This window comes from Choloepus didactylus, chromosome 6, assembly GCF_015220235.1.
Source record: "Choloepus didactylus isolate mChoDid1 chromosome 6, mChoDid1.pri, whole genome shotgun sequence".
Classification (NCBI taxonomy): Eukaryota; Metazoa; Chordata; class Mammalia; order Pilosa; family Megalonychidae; genus Choloepus; species Choloepus didactylus.
In genome coordinates this window covers 74,403,391-74,418,918 of record NC_051312.1, presented here as the reverse complement: position 1 = coordinate 74,418,918, position 15,528 = coordinate 74,403,391, and the positions used below count along the sequence as shown (strand labels likewise).

The 15,528-nt window shown below is 37.4% G+C and overlaps 1 protein-coding gene across 9 annotated transcripts in view; it reads right to left on the bottom strand.

The window, feature by feature from the left end:
* The window catches only part of RIC3 (RIC3 acetylcholine receptor chaperone), a 151,850-nt gene that overhangs the window by 6,718 nt on the left and 129,604 nt on the right, over positions 1-15,528 (bottom strand). The gene's annotated exons all lie outside the window — the stretch shown is intronic.

Below are 15,528 nucleotides of genomic sequence, written 5' to 3'. Positions count from 1 at the left end.
AGCCTGAGCAGCAGATGGGCCACAGTGAAGCTCATTTGTGAGGGCTGGCAACGGCAGCCATGCTCACTAAACAATGTGAAAAGCTGGAGAATTCAAAACCCATTTGCACATTATGATAATTGGCAAATTCAATCCTAACAAACCCCTTTCTGCCTACAAATTCCAAAGTAAGGTTCTTTTTTTAAACAATGTAAGGTGAGGGGAGAGTTTCCCATTTACTGTTTTATAAATGTCACAAAGACTCACTGTAGAAAATTTGAAAAATACAAAAGAGTTTAAAAGAAGAAAAAAAATAAAACACATCACCCAGAAGCCTACCACTGATGATCTGTTGTATTCATTTCTGGTCTTTTTACCATATACAAAAATGCTTTCCTTTTTCTTTTTTTTTTTAATAAAGAAGGATTACACTGTCTATAAAATATACCGATTTTTTCATTCAACATTGTATCATAAGCATTTCTCCATGTCATTAAGCATTTGTAAATTGGCTGCAAAATATTCCATCATTTAGCTGCAACACAACTGACATACCATTTCCTCTTCTGTAAATCATTTAGATTGTTTCCAACTTTCCCCTAATGTAACACTGTAATTAAGATCTCTAAATATAAATCCATGTCCACTTCTCTAATTCTTTTAGACTTCTAGAAATATGAGTATTAGACCAAAGAGAATGAAAATTTTAAAAGCCTTTTTTAGACTCTGCCTAATTACTTTCCAGAAAGTGGTATAAATTTTTTATACCAGTGGTATAAAAAACTATCTTATCACACCATCACCAGCATTAAGTAGCAGTATTTTAAAAAATCTTGCTAATGCAGTATTCATTCCCAGGCTTAACTTACTTTGGGTGGTATGTTAGGTAAAATTGGGCATAGCTGCCGTTCAGCCTCCTCAGTCAAGGGCAGAGGCTGGGGAAGCTTAGCTCCCAGCTTCTCACCACAGCAAGAACAAAGCTTGCCCTTGGGCGTTCATGGCTATCTGCCTTGGTTTAAGGGCTAGGAGGGAGGGGAAAACATCAAATAGTGACTCATGCAACTGCTGAGATAGCTCATACCAGACAACATTACTGGTTACTCAAAAATCACTAAAACCATAAGCAAGCAACAAAATTTACTGGTCTTTTGAGGAAATCAGTTCAAAACAGGGGAACCAAACTAAAAAAAAAAACTATGCAAATAGCTCAAAATAGTCAATGTAGGAAATAGAAGATAATTTCAAACAAACTGTAACTGATATTCCCAGGGATAGTCAAAATGATATTGCATTGATAAAACCAGTAATGTATGAGTGACCCAGTTTCTCCCCATCCTTGGTCATTATTTTTTATTTTAGTCATTCTGGTAGTTGTGTAGTGATATCTCATTCAAGTTTTAATTTGTATTTCCTCACTGGCTAGTGATATTGAACATCTTTTCATGTACTTATTTGCCATCTATAGATCCTCTTTGATGAAATGTCTGTTAAGTCTTTTGCCCATTTTCTAACTGGATTTTCTTACTATTGAGATTTTAGAGTTCTTTTATATTCGAGATACTAGTGTTAGATATGAGATTGGCAAATATTTTTCTTCCACTGTGTAGTTTGTCTTTTCATCCTCTTAATGAGATTTTACTGCAGAGCAAAAATTTTGATGAAGTCCAGTTTATCAACTTTTATTTTTATGATTTATGCTTCTGTTACCAAGTCTGAGAACTCTTTGCCTAGCCCTAGATCCTGAAGATTTTTTTCATGTTTCTTTTCCCTAATAGTTTTATAGTTTTACATTTTACTTTTTGAAAAGTTCATGATCCATTTTGAGTTGATTTTTGAATAAAGTGTGAGACTTAGGTTGAGGTTCATAAATTTTTAACTATGGCTGTCCAACTGCTCCAGCACCATTGTTGAAAATTACACTGGATTGCTTTTGCAACTTTGTTAAAAATAAATTGTGCATATTTATGTAGGTCTATTTCTGGTTGTTCTGTTCCATTGCTCTGTGTGTTCATCCCTCTGCAATACCATACAGTCTTAAATACTGTAGCTAAATTATAAGTCCTTTTTCAAAATTATAAGTCTTCTTTTTCAAAATTGTTTCAACTATTATAGCTCCTCTGCCTTTCCAAATACATTGAAGAAGAATCTTGACTATATCTACAAAAAATCTTGCTGGGATTTTGATACAAACTGTATTAAAGCTGTATGTCAATTTGGGAAGTACTGATATTTGTACTATGTTGAGTCTTTCAATCCATGAACACTCTATGTCTCTCCGTTTATTTAGATTTTCTGTAATTTCTTTCATCAGCATCGTGTAGTTGTCAGCATTGAAATCCTGAACATATTTTTGTTAGATTAACAAAGTACTTAATTTTTGAGTGACTGCAAATAGTATATTTTTAATTTGTGTCCAGTGCTCACTGTTATTATACAAAAATAAAATTGATTTTTGATTGTTAATCTTGTATCCTGCAACCTTGCTGAACTATTAGCTCTAGGAATTTTTTTCAGTAAATTCTTGTGCCAGTTGGATATATTATGTTCCCCCAAAAGCCATGTTTTAATCCAATCTTGTAGGATATCTGGAGTAGGTTGTTTCCATGGAGATACTTTTGATTATATTATTTCCATGGAGGTGTGGCCCCACCCATTCAGCGTGGATCTTGATTAGTTTACTGGAGTCCTTTAAAAGCAGCAGACCCAGATGCTTGCTGATGCTTTGAGATGCTAGCCCAGAATTTGCTCCAGAGGAGCTAAGAGAGGACAAAATGCCTCAAGAACAGTCAAGAGAGACTTTTGGAGAGATGCTTGGAAGCTGACACTTGGAGATTCTTGCCCAGAGTTTGCTTCAGAGAAGCTAAGAGAGAGAAGCCCAGAGACATTTTGGAGAAAGCCATTGTGAAACCAGAACCCTGGAGCAAAGGATCAGCAGATGCTAGCCACATGTCTTCACAGTTAATAGAGGTATTCTGGATGCCATCGGCTGTTCTTCAGTTACGTGAGACACTTTTATAAAATCTCACTTATAGATATCTCCTGTTGGTTCTGTTTCCCTAGAGAACCCTAATTAATACAATTCTGTAGGATTTTCTAAATAGACAATTATGTCATTTGCAAATATGGATAGTTTTATTTCTCCCTTTCCGAGCTGTGAATCCTGATTATGGGAGAAATGGCACCATAGAGTGGACCCTGATTCAAAGCATACATAGCCTCCTGAAGAACACTGCCCCATCCCTGCAAGGTGTTGCAGGGTTCTCTTCAAGTTTCTGAAGCTTTGCTTCCCCAGCTCCCTCTAACTACTTAGTAAATCTGGAGTTACTATGGTGTTAAGTGTATAGGCTCTCACTTCTGCTTCTGAATAATGGAGTAACAGGGACTGGATTTATGTTACTCTCCCCTCCCTCCCGCATTAAACAACTAGGAAACAAGACAAAACGTGAATCACTGGCTTTCAAACAATAGAAAACTGGCAGTGCAGAACTGTGATCCTTGTAGAACTGTGATCCTTGAGAGAAGGGAAACAGCTCAGTGGTATCACTGAGCTGGAGAGACAGAGATTAGAGTTCAGTGAGGCCTGCAAAGCTAGAATATATAGAGGGAAGAATACTGGAAAGAAAGGAACTTCACAGAGAAAGAGTTCCAAAGATAGGCAGAGGGATTCCTTCATGCTTTTATCTGAGTACCATACATAGGACAAAACTACACAAGGCAAGAGAAAGAACTACTGAAAGCATTAAATCTAAAAATTCCTGGAGCTCACTCATACTAGGAACAGTTCATGTTCCTACTAATTAGAGTGGAAAGACCTCGTGGGGATTCACAAAGAGACCTTGATAGGACACGGCCTACTAAAGGGGCTTAATTAGCCCTAAAGATAAGGCGTCTCTGGACCCACCCTAACAACGCTTAAAAACAATCCTTGAAAGGATCCAACTGACTTCTGGTGACTTAACTACATGTCAAAAAAAGAGTCCAATACTATTTAAAATAACAAAAATCCAGTACCCTACAATGTAAATTTTGCAATATCGATTATCCAATCAAAGTTTACCAGTCATGGTAAAAAGTGGGAAACAAGGACCTAAAACAAGGAGAAAAATCACTAGAAATAGAAAATGATACAATTAGCAGACCAGATTGTTAACAGAATTACTATAAACACACCTCATATGTTCAATAAAATAGAAGAAATCATAAACACATTATGAAAGAAATGGAAGCTTAAAAAAAGAGAGACCCAAAAGAACTTCCAGAGATAAGACAATACAGTATCAGAAATAAAAAATGCACTGAATGGGGTTGATAGCAGATTAGACACCACAGAAAAAAAGATCAGCAGACTTGAAGACAGCAAGAAAAACTATCCAAATTTAAGCACGGCAAAGAAAAAGATGGAAAAAGAATGAATAGACCATATGTGACCTGTGAGGCAACATTAAGCAGTCTAATACATGCACAACTGGAGAACCAGGAGGAGAGACTTAAAAGAAATGATTGCCAAAATTAATGAAAATCATAACTCCACAAATATGATGCTCACTGAACCCAAAGCAAAAGAAACAAAAGAACATCATAATTAACATCACACCAAGGAACATCACTATTAACATCACACCAAGGAGCACATCATAATTAAAATCACTGAAAACCAATAATGACTAGAAAATCATAAAATCAGCCATAGAAAGGATGCATCACAAACAAAGGAGTAAACATAAGAATGACAGATTTATCCTTAGAAACTGCAAGCTGGAAGACAACTAAGAGACATTGTTAATATCTTGAAAGAAAAAAAAAACTCTATAAAGGAAAATATCAAAATTTTAAAGTGAAAGGGAGATTGTGTTCATTCATATGAGAGCTGAGAGAATTTACTGCCAGCAGACTTGAACTGTAAGATATGTTACAAAATATCTTTAGATAGACAGAAAGTGATACTGGAGGAAATGGAATTATACTATTGTAATGTTCTTGTATATGAAATGGTATAATATTATTTGAAGGTAGACTGAAATAAACTAAAGATGCATTTTGTAAACCCTGGAGCAGCCACTAAAACAAACAAACAAACAAAACAAGGAAGTAAGCTAATAAGCCAAAAGTGGACATAAAATGGAATATGAAAGAATGACATTATCAGCTTGGTGATGTTAAGACATCTCCTGGAAAATTCTCCAGGAAAATTCTCAGAATCTACTAATAAAAGGACAAATTCCACTTGCTTGGATCCCTGGAGTATGACACGGCCTGGAGAATGACTCCACAAGAGCTGAACAGAAGAAAAAGAAATGAAAACACCAAAATCAGGTAGGAAATTTGCATCCTGTTCTTGCCAGTTCAGGCCCCTCCCCCTCACTCAAGCACGCACAACTTGGGAGTAGCAGAGACATAGCATGGCCTGGGTTCCTCCTGTCGCAGATGCAGACCATAGAACCACTCACAGCAGTGATTTAGAACCTCCTGAATAGCCAGGCAAAGGGAACTAAGTCTGCAAAGACCCAGGATGGAACACAAATGGTTGAAGAGTGCCACAAACAAAAGTGGCCCAGTGAAAAAAGAGACTGCAGCAGAACTATTGGCAAGAGGCACACCAACTCAATCCAGTCTGTTTGCTAGACCACATAAATGGAAAACAGACCTTGCTGTATTGACTCCATCTGGCTCGCCAGGGCAGGGGAAGAAACAGAGGTAGAATTTGAAAGTTCAAAAATAAACATAAATTATGGGAATGAAGGGCAAAATAATGGCAGTGGAAGAACCAGAGGTAGAAAAGCCTAATGGAAAAAAAAGGGAGGCAGGGGGTAGAAACTGAACTGGCTTAAAACAGGAAAGTGTAATGAAAAAGGGACACTGAGTGAGGTAGAAAATGTAAACAAATCATAGGCACTGGAAAGAAAATTGTGCACAAAAACAAACAGAACAAATGAAGATTCCCAGAGAAGGAACAGAGGATAAGACACATTTTCCTGGAGGCCCAATTGCACACAACAGGGCCATCTTAAAAATTGTAACACACATACAGGGCAAGAATCAGATGAAGAAAAGCTGAGAAAAGCTGAGAAAATCTGAACAGTTAAACATGAACTACTCTAAAGGTCCAGAATAAGTTGGATCGAGTATCAAAGAAAAGCCTTAACACAAAGCCAGTCAACAATAAAACCCTAGGAAAAAGGGAGAAAATGACCTTCAGAGTTAATACATCAAAATAATCAGATGCCCAGATACCAGCAAATAATTACAGCCATACTAAGAAACAGGAAGACATGGATCAATCAGGGCAACAAATTAAAACTTCAAAGGAGATACAGAATTTGGAACAAATCAAAGTAGTTCAAACAAATCTCTTACATCAATTCAAGGAGATGAAGGAAAATATGCATAAAATAAACTACTGGTGGATATAGACCTAAAGGATATTAAGAAGACAATGTGTGAGCATAAACAGGAATTTGAAAGTTCAAAAATAACCATAAATTATGGGAATGAAAGGCAAAATAATGGAGATTAAAAATACACTAAGGACTTCCGGGAAGATGGCAGAATAGGAGCGGCAGAATGAACTTCTCCCCTGAGGAATGACTAGAGAAAAGACAGAAAACCACCTGGACAGCAGAGAAGGACCTCTACAACATATAGTAGAGACTTGGTTGAAAAACCAGAGAAATTACATCTGAAAGGATGGGGTGTGTTTAATCAACTGGGACTATCACCACCACTGGCAGCTTTGGGCTGACCAACAGAACCGGAGGGAGGAGCTCTCTACTGCCACACACCCATATCAGCAATTAGCTGGGGAGATAACCCTTCTCAGCCTGGCAGCTGGGCACTCTTGTGAGGGAACTCAGGAACCAGTGAACTTATGTTGACTGTACCCAGAAAACCTGATGCATGTACACTTCCTCCATGGAGGCCTGAAGTGTGCCAAAGGTGCGAGGTGGGAATAAGCAAGGTGCCACACAAAAGATAAGGAGAATCTCCCTCCTCAGAGGTTCACGGGTGCATGGTAGGAAGGAACCGTGGGGGCTGACTCAGAGGTGGGACACTTTTGAGCTGACTGAGGGCTGGGAGAGGTGAGACTCACAACCCTACAGCCCGCAGGTGGTCCACTGAAAGGCCTGGTGATTACCTTAAGTGGACTCTCTGCCCAACTGCACAGGGCCCACTCCTCACCCCCACAGCTGGCAGTCCCCAGTGCACACAGAACTGCTGCGCTGATTGGATTTCCACCTGGTTTGGACCCTGCCCAGCAGGGAAAAGTGGCTTAAGGGGAAGAGGTGGCACAAGAGCAACATCTATTGGGAAGATAGAAAAGGCGCACCCCAGCAAGCTGTGGTTCTGCTAAATTTTATACAAATGTCCGAATAATCCTGCATCTCCCAAAATAACCTTATCAAGATAAGAAAATGCCCCAAAGTCAATAGAAAATCACAAAGCATATGAAGGTTCAAGAAGATATGTACAAGCCAAATGACCAAACTAAAAAGCCAGAGGATACACACAACTTGCAGCAATTAATCAAAGTACATACAAATATCCAAAACAACTTCAATGGGTTGGCTAAAGACAGAAAGGACATCAAGAAGACACCAGAAGAACATAAAGAAGAATCTGAAAGAGTAAATAGAAAAATAGCAGATCTTATAGAAATAAGAGACTGTAGATCAAATTAAAAATATACTAGAGACATATAATAGCAGATTTGAACAGGCAGAAGAAAGAATAACTAAGAGGACAAAGCAATTGAATGCAAACACACAAAAGAACAAACAGAGAAAAAAATCGAAAAATTGGAACTGGATCTTAGGGAAATGATGGACAATACAAGGTGCACAAGAATCACTGATGTCCCAGAAGGAGAAGAGTAAAGGGCTAGGAAGAGTATTTGAGGAAATAGTTGGGGAAAACATCCCAACCCTTATAAAAGACATATGCAAATCAGAGAAGCCCAGTGAACTCCAAATAGAATAAATCCAAACAGAGCCACTCTGAGACAGACAGTAATCAGACTGTCAAACGCTGAAGAGGAGAAAGTCCTGAAAGCAAGACAGAAGTAATTCACCACATACAAAGGTAACCAGATAAGACTAATTACTGACTACTCAACAGGCACCACAGGGGAGAGAAGGCAGTGGTCTGACATATTAAAATTCTGAAAGAGAAGATTTTCTAGCCCCAATTCTTTGTTCACCACAGCTCTCCTTCAAAAGTGAGGGAGAGAATAGAGGGATCTAAAATGGCAGCATAGAGAGGCATGGAAGCTAAGTAACCCTCCTGGAACAACTAAAAAAAAAACAGAAACAACTAGTAAATAATCCAGAATAACTGCAGGGGGACAAACGTGACTGTCCACTCATCATACACCAATTGGGAGGAATGCCCGAGCTCACAGCATAAAATCTGTAAGTAAATACTGCAGATCCAAATCGGGAGACCCCTCCCCCACAGCCCGAGCTACAAAGCCTCGCAGTGCCAGAGAGACGCTTTCTCCCAGCAAGCGAATATAGCTCAGCTGAGCTCCAACTGGGGTTTTAATTAGCGAATGTGAACTGCTCACTACGAGGTACAAATCCCCAACAAGTAGACAGAGGCTTTGGGTGACGACTGACCTCGGAGAGCCGGAGGGTCGCCTTGGACTAGCTCTGTTCCTTTTTTGACTCAGTGGAGAAAGCCTCAGCCATTTTCAGTTCCCAGTTCTGTGACCCAGACAAGGGTACAGCACAGGCAGAGAGAGACCATTGAAATGCTAATGACCTCCCCCTAGGGCGTCTATCTTCTCTAAGAGGAAAGGGGTGGGGCCCAGCTCTACTACCTGCCTTTCATTCAGAACTTACACCAGTCAAGAATTATAGGCCAACAGGAGCCACCTGCTGGGCAGAAAAGCTCAGTGACCTGAGGCATCAGAGGGTGTACCAATTTTCTAAGACACACCCTCAGGGAAACCAGATACTGAATATTTCTTCCTTCTGGGATCTTAGCCCATTCTGGTCTGGGGAGGCCTGATTGGGGTAACCAAGTAAACCATGCGTAGACAACAGAAAACTACAACCAACCCTAAGAAAAATGAGGTTATGGCCCAGTCAGGGGAACAAACTTGTACTTCAACCGTGATACAGGAATCGAAACAACTAATAATAACTGAATTCAAAAAGTTTAGGGAATATATGGCAAAAGAGATGAACTGTATAATGAAAACAAAGGATGTACATAAGGTAGAAATTGAAAGTTCAAAAAACCAACTGGCGGAATCTATGGAAATGAAAGGCACAACAAGAGATGAAAGACACACTGGAAACATACAACAGCAGATCTCAAAGGCAGAAGAAAACACTCAGGAACTGGAGAACAAGGCACCTAAAAGCCTACACACAAAAGAACAGACAGAGAAAAGAATGGAAAAATACAAGCAACGTCTCTGGGAACTTAAAGACAAAACAAAAAGCAAGAATTTACGTGTCATTGGTGTCCCAAAAGGAAAAGAGAAGGGAAAAGGGGCAGAAGCAATAATAGAGGAAATAATCAATGAAAATTTTCCATCTCTTATGAATGACATAAAATTACGGATCCAAGAAGTGCAGCATACACCAAACAGAATAGATCTGAATAGGCCTACGCCAAGACACTTAATAATCAGATTATCAAACATCAAAGATAAAGAGAGAATCCTGAAAACAGCAAGAGAGAAACTATCACATACAAAGGAAGCTTGATAAGACTATGTGTGGATTTCTCAATAGAAACCATTGAAGCAAGAAGTTAGTGGGGTGATATATTTAAGATACTGAAAGAGAAAAACCACCAACCAAGAATCCTATATCCAGAAAAACTATCCTTCAGATATGAGGGAAAGCTTAAAATATTCTCTGACAAACAAACAATGACCAAGTTTGTGAACAAGAAACCTGTCCTACAGTAAACACTAAAGGAAGCACTGCAGACAGAAAGGAAAATACAGGAGTGAGAGGTTTGGAAAACAATTTTGGGAGATAGTAGCACAGCAATGTACACTGAACAAAGATGATTGTGAATATGCTTGAAAGAGGAAGGCTGGGATCATGTGGGACACCAGAACAAAAGACGAACGATAAAGACTGGGACTGTGTAACTCAGGGAAACCTAGGATGCTCAACGATTGTAATAAAAGGTACAAATATGTTTTTACATGAGGTAGAACAAATGAATGTCAACATTGCAAGGTGTTAAAAATAGGGTGGGATTGGGGGGAAAATACAATCAAAGCAAACTAGAGGCTAGAATTAACAGAAACATTGTATTATGCTTCCTTTAATGTAACAAAAGCAAATATACCAAAGCTAAATGCATATGGGGGGGGTGGGGAATAGGGGAAGGGTATGGGACTCCAGGCATTGCTGATGTTGTCTGACTTTATTCTACTTTAAGTTAATGCTATCTTTCCTTTTGTCACCTTCTAGCTATCAAGTTTTTTTGTTTGTTTTTCTCTCTCTCTTGCCTTTTTCTTTTGCCTCTCTGCCTTCTTTGACTCTTCCTCTGTCTTTGTGGAAGAAATGTCCTTATATAGAGAGTGGCGATGGTGCTCAATACATAAATACGTGACTATATGGGGAACCAATGATTGTTTACTCAGGACGGAATGTATAGTGTTTGAACAAAACCTTAAAAGAAATGGGTTGATGAAGAAACCTTGAGGGCACTATATTGAGTGAAATAAGACAGACACATAAAGGCAAATATTGCAGGGTCTCACTGATATAAACTAATTATAACATGTAAACTCATAGACATGAAATATAAGTTACCAGGATATAGAATGAGGCTAAAGAATGGGGAGCAGTTGCTTATTATGAGCAGAATGTTCAACTGGGATGAACTTAAATATTTGGAAATGGACAGGGATGATGGTAGCATGTAATGAGAATAACTTAACAGTGCTAAAAGGTGTGTGAAGGTGGTGGAAAGGGTAAGCTCAGAGTCACGCATGTCACCAGAAGGAAAGTTGGAGGTTAAAAGATGGGAATGTATGAAACAGTGAATCTTGTGGTGGCCAATGTCTGTGATTAACTATACAAATATTAGAAATCTCTCTCACGAACTACAACAAATGTATGTCACTATAACTAGAGGTTAATAATAGAGGGGCATATAGGGAAAAAATATATACTTATTGCAAACTATATACTACAGTTAGTAGTATTTTAACAGTCTTTCATCAACAGTAACAAATGTACTATACCAAAACTATGAATCAATAATGGGGGAGGGGGGCATGGTTAGGGGTCTGGGAGGATGTGAGTTTCCTTTTTTTTGTCTTTGCTTCTTTTCTGGAGTAGTAAAAATGTTCTAAAAATTGAAAAAAAAATAACTGGTTGATGGATGCACAGCTGTATGGTGGTGTTGTGGGCAAGTGATTGTACACTTTGGATCTTTGGATACTTCTATGGTATCTGAACAATCTCAATAAAAAAAATGTTTTTTAATTAAAAAAATAAATGATGTTTGGATAGGAAAAAAGATAATATAAACTGTTGCCATTTGGAATTATAAGTGTTAACATTTTGTCATATTTGCTGGAGGCTTTTTTTTTTAATAAAAGAAATAAAATCCAAAAAAATAAAAACGAAAGTGAGGGAGAGTTTAAACTTTTCACAGATAAACAAATGCTAAGAGAATCTGTTAACAAGAGACCTGCCCTGCAAGAAATACTAAAGGGAGTTCTACCAGCTGAAAAAAAAAAAAAAATAGAGAAAGCAGAGAGAGGATTGTAGAAGGACACAGAACTGAAAAATAGTAAAGGCAACTTAAAGGGAAAAAAGAGAGAGAGGGGAAAAATATATATCTGACAAATAAAAACCAAAGAATAAGATGGTTGGTTCAAAAATTGCCTTTACAGTAAGAACTTCAAATGTGAATGGATTAAACTCCCCAATTAAAAGATACAGACTGGTAGAATGGATTAAAAAGTATGATCCATCGACATGCTATATACAAGAGACTCAACTTAGAGATTGAAAGTGAAAAGATGGAAAAAACATTCTATGCAAGCTGCAACAAAAGCAAGCAGTGGTAGCTATAATATCAGACAAAATAGACTTTAAATGCAAAAATGTCATAAGAGACAAAGAAGGACACTATATATTAATAAAAGGGACAATTCACCAAGAAGAAATAACCACCATAAATGTTTATGCACCCAATCAAGAAGCTCCAAAGTACATGAGACAAACTGGCAAAACTGAAGGGAACAATAGATGCTTCTACAATAATAGTGGGAGACTTAAATACACCACTTTCTTCCAAAGATAGTACAACCAGCCAGAGGACCAATCAGGAAATTGAGAACCTAAACAATTCGATAAATGAGTTAGATTTAACAGACATATATAGAGCATTACATTCCAAACTACCAGGACATACAATCTTCTCTAGCACTCATGAAAGTTCTCCAGGATAGATAATATGCTGGGGCACAAAGCAACTCTCAACAAATTTAAAAAGACTGAAATTATTCAGAGCACATTCTCTGACCGCAATGGAATGCAGCTGGAAATCAATAACCACCAAAGAACCAGAATGTGCACAAATATATGGAGGTTAAACAGACTCCTAAAGAATCAGTGAGTCAAAAAAGAAATTGCAAAAGAAATCAGTAATTATTTAAAGGTGAATGAAAACAAGAACATAACATATCAAAACCTATGGGATGCAGTGCAGGCGGTGCTGAGAGGGAAATTTACAGCTCTAAATTCATATGTTAAAAAGGAAGAAAGAGCTAAAACCAAAGACCTAACTGAACAACTGAAGAAGCTGAAGAATGAACAACAAATGAACCCTAACGCAAGTAGAAGAAAAGAAATAATGAAGATTAAAGCAGAAATAAATGATACAGAGGACAAAAAAAAACAATAGAGAAAATCAATAAAACCAAAAGTTGATTCTTTGAGAAGATCAAAAAGATTGACAAACCCTTAGCTAGACTGACAAAATCAAAAAGAGAGAAGACCCAAATGAAAAAATCAGAAATGAGAGGGGGGTCATTACTATGGATCCCAAAGAAACTAAAAAAATCATGAGAGATACCAAGAACAACTGCACACCAACAAACTAGACAACTTAGAGAAATGGACAATTTCCTGGTAACACATGAACAACCTAGACTGACCTGAGAAGAATACAAGTCCTCAACAAACCAATCAAAAGTAAAGAGATCCAATCAGTCATCAAAAATCTTCCTAAAAAGAAAAGCCTAGGGCCACATGGCTTTATAAGGGAATTTTAACAAACATTCTAAAAAAAAAAAAACCTGATGCCAATCTGGCTCAAACTCTTTCAAAAAACTGAAGAAAAAGGAACATACCTAACTAATTTTATGAAGTTAATATCATTCTAATTCCAAAACCAGATAAAGTTGCTACAAAAAAGGAAAACTACAGGCCAAACTCACTAATGAATATTGTACCAGTTTGGATGTATTATGTCCTCCAAAACGCCATGTTCTTTAATTCAATCTTGTGGGGAGCAACGTATTAAGTGTTGATTAGGTTGGAATCTGGATTAGGCTTTTTCCATGGAGATGTCACCCACCCATTCAGTGTGGGTCTTGATTAGTTTACTGAAGCCCTATAAAAGCTCACAAACAGAAGGACCTCAGAGCAGCTGCAGCTGAGAGACATTTTGAAGATGGCTATTGAAAGCTGATGCAGACATTTTGGAGAATGCCATTTTGAAACGCAACCTGGGAGCAAGCAGAAGCCAGCCACATGCCTTCCCAGCTACTAGAGGTTTTCTAAATGCCAATGGCCTTTTTCCAGTGAAGGTACACTACTGTTTATTCCTTACCTTGGGCACTTTATGGCCTTAAGACTGTAACTTTGTAAGCAAATAAACCCCCTTTATAAAAGCCAATCCACAGAGAATTTTCCTCTGTCTCTCCTAATCCGCCATTTTTGATCCAATAATGTGAACTCTGTGAAAAATGTAAAATAAATATTTTATATTGTACAATGTAGGGGACATAGAGATAGACAGCAACTAGTGAAGGGGGAATGATAATCTAATAAGAAAACATAAAACCATTGAGGGTAATATCAATGTTATGGGAATGCTCAGGAATGATTACGGTTTGCAAACTTTCTTGGGATCATGTTGGAAGCAATGTTAGGTTATTTGTTTTTCTTATTCCTTTGTTTTGTTAGGGTTTGTTCATTTTCTTGGGGTATGATAGGGACAACTTGGAAGCAGTACAGTTATTTCAGGTTATTGGTTTTTCTTAATCCTTTGTTTTCTTTTATTTGAATTGCCTTTTTAAAATTTTTCTAATAAAGTAAAAAAATTATCACATTAAAAAATTAGCTTCAATGTAGTTATTTTAGGTTATTTGGTTTTTCTTATACCTTTGTTTGATTATGGTTTGTTAATTTTCTTGGGGTATGGTAGTAACATGTTGGAAGCAATGTAGTTATTTTAGATTATTTGTTTTTCTTATTCCTTTGGATATGGTTTATTAATTTTTGGGGGGTATGGTAGGAAATATTGGAAACAAAGTAGTTATTTTAGGTTATTTGTTTTTCTTAAACCTTTGCTTTGTTTTGTTTGAAATGTTCTGGGGTTTTTTGGTTGGTTGTTTGTTCTAATTTTTCGATAAATAAAGTTAAAAAAAAAAAAGCCAATCCATTTCTGGAGTTTTGCAAAACACCAGGATTAGCAAACTGGAACAAATATAAATGCAAAACTTCTCAACAAAATACCTCCAAATCGAACCCAAAGGCACATTAAAGGAATCATACACCACGACCAATTGGGATCATTCCAGAAAGGAAAGGGCGGTTCAAGATAAGAAAATCAATCAATGTAATACAGCATGTTAACAAATCAAAAGGGAAAAATCAAATGATCATCTCAATAGATGCTGAAAAATTATGCGACAAAATTCAGCATCCTTTTTTTTGACAAAAACGATTCAAAAGGTAGAAATTGAAGGAAACTTCCTTAGTAAGAAAAAGAACATATATGAAAAACCCACAGTGATTACAGTACTCAATGGTGAGAGACTCAAAGCCTTTCCTCAAGGATTGGGAATGAGACAAAGATGCCTGCTGTCAACACTGTTATTCAACATTGGGCTAGAATTTCTAGCCAGAGCAGTTAGGCAAGAAAAAGAAATAACAAGCATCCAGATTGGAGAAGTAGTAGTAAAACTGTCATTATTTGCAGATGATGTGTGCATCTATTTAGAAAATCCTGAGAAATCAATGACAAAGCTACTTGAGCTAATAAATTCAGCAAAGTGGCAGGCTACAAGATTAATGCACAAGTCAGTAATGTTCCTATACACTGGTAATGACCTAGCTGAAGAGGCAATCAAGAAAAGAATTCCATTCACAACAGCAACTAAAAGAATCAAGTATCTAGGAATAAACTTAACCAAGGATGTAAAAGACCTTGTGCCGATTTGAACGTATAATGTCCTCCAGAAAAAGCCATGTTCTTTGATGCAATCTTGTGGGGTCAGACATATTAGTGGGGATTAAGTTGGAACATTTGGATTAGGTTGTTTCCATGGAAATGCAC